At 42.2% G+C, this 2,158-nt stretch overlaps 1 pseudogene; it reads right to left on the bottom strand.

The window, feature by feature from the left end:
* Positions 1 to 335: 335 nt before the first annotated feature.
* LOC122065154 lies at positions 336 to 1,589 on the bottom strand (annotated as a pseudogene).
* Positions 1,590 to 2,158: the final 569 nt, after the last annotated feature.

Genomic DNA, 2,158 nt, shown 5'->3' with positions numbered 1-2,158 from the left:
ACCTTGTTCGGGCTCAATGCGAGTTCGAGTTGTCAAAGCCAAACTTTCACCCCTAGGATAAAATATAAATTTTGTGTCCAGATAAATCTTAAGGTCCCTTCTTCACATATCAGGTTTCAAAATTTTGTAAACTCATATGAGAGAGAGAGAGAGAGAGAGAGAGAGAGAGAGAGAGAGAGAGAGAGAGGGTTTAATAGACAGCCCTACAAATACATTATAAAAGAAAGTGAAAAAGAAAATATTGGAATCGTAAACTTCTATCTTTTCTAGCTTGTTCAGTTCCACTTGTTATTCTTCTTTTTATTCCTCTTTATATTACGAAGGGCTGGTTCTCATTAGCTACAAGCACCAACGCCAAATCCAAGCTTCCTACCTGCCACATTATAAACCACCTCAAATGTTTGTTGTTGCTTATTTCCAAGGATCCCCGGATCGGTGTCAGCGCTGTTTCCAGCAAAAGCCAAGCAATATTGAGTTGAGCTTCCTCGAACTATAATCCCAGAGGGATCCACATTCAAGTCAGCACCTCCCCCAAAATGCAACACTATGGGAGGTACTGTTACTATGCTGTATCCAGACAAGTTATAGCATGTGTCAAGTATTGAGTAAGCTGGTGCTGTAGGATACTTGGACATTGCTTTACTAAATACTGACTTAAGCCCTGAATAGGCTGTTAGTGCCAACCGAGTGATGACAGTTCCAGAATCTATAATGGTTCCTGAAGTTGTAAATACTGATTTTGAGATATTTAGCTTCTGTCCTTCAACACTTATACCCGTCATTTTTAGGAAATAGAACGAAGGGTTGTTGGAATTTGTTAGTAGTGGAGTGTATTGAGGAGTAGAAGAGGCACCTGCTTGGCTACCGAAAGCAAGAAAACCAGTGGAGCTGGTTGTGAGTGGAAGACAATAGGAGAAAAGCTTTCCATACTTTCGAGAAGTTTGTGATACCATAGAGATCTGATTGCCGCCAAGGCCTAGTAATCCATCTGTAGAACCAATTTGTTGGTTGTTCTGACCACACCCAAATTCAAATTTGGGGAAGACATCAGAGGAAGACAGTGTTAGTGTATCGGTTGCAAAGTAACCTACAGAGTAGGAATTGTCTTTATATGCAATCTGGTAAATACATGTGGTGGTGCAAGCTCGTGAGTTGCCTGTGGCCGATTGCAGTTGGGCACAAGTAGCGGAGTTACATGAGATGTTGGAATAGGTGGAGGAAGCAGAAGACTTGGAGTAGGGATCTTTTTGGGAATAGCATTGGACGGCACATGGTTGGCATTGGATCCAAGTGAGATCACTACTTGTATCGAAGACCACTGCGAAATCTTGCTTCGGTGTTCCAAATCCAATCTTGACAACGAAGTTTCCAGTCCCTAGGGATCGGCCAGAGTTTGCTGGATTTTTTACTATAGAATTTGCTATCGGTGACCGTAGGTTGGAGATCTTGAAATGGATGGAGTTGACTCGGGTTTAGTCATCGATGAGAATCTGGCGAAGACTTGGAATTTTTGCATTCCCTTTCTTGAGTGGTGAGCAAGGCCCAAATTTGTGGGCTACTTGTAGTAGCTTGCTTAAGTTTTTTGGAACCTAAAAGCATTGAAACAGCCCTTGTAAATTAATGTAGAGAATTGATCAAAAAAATATGGGTATATATATATATAGATAAAATAAGGACAAAGTTTTATTTGTGGGAGCCACCTTTGCACCATGGACACAAAGGGTGTGGAATGACCACCTTGTCTCTCTTGGGGTGGGCACCCCGTGTGTCGGTCAACTATTGCTCCCTAACAAAAGTGAAAAAGGTGAAAGATGAGGGAAACTTGTACTTGTTTCCCACAAATTACCATAAACATGAGTAATTGGATAAGCGGGGTGAAAAACTTACGAGAGAATGTGGCACTTACCACTTATGGCAAAATATTAACTCACCATTTTTATCCGGCAAACAAACTAGTCTTAAAGGGATAGTATTCTCTTTATGGGGGAGCATAGCCTCCGCCATAGTCAGACTCTCTCCTCCCCATGTGAAATAACCTATATGGGTATGGGTAAAGATAGAGAGAGACTATAGAGACAGACGAGACAGACTATGAGAGATGCTGCTGAAAGTTGTGCTCTCCCCCACCACAACCCCACCCACCCCCCACCCCCCGAAA

The sequence above is a fragment of the Macadamia integrifolia genome, unplaced genomic scaffold (genome assembly GCF_013358625.1).
Source record: "Macadamia integrifolia cultivar HAES 741 unplaced genomic scaffold, SCU_Mint_v3 scaffold1906, whole genome shotgun sequence".
NCBI lineage: Eukaryota > Viridiplantae > Streptophyta > Magnoliopsida > Proteales > Proteaceae > Macadamia > Macadamia integrifolia.
This window is presented reverse-complemented; position numbering and strand designations above follow the sequence as displayed.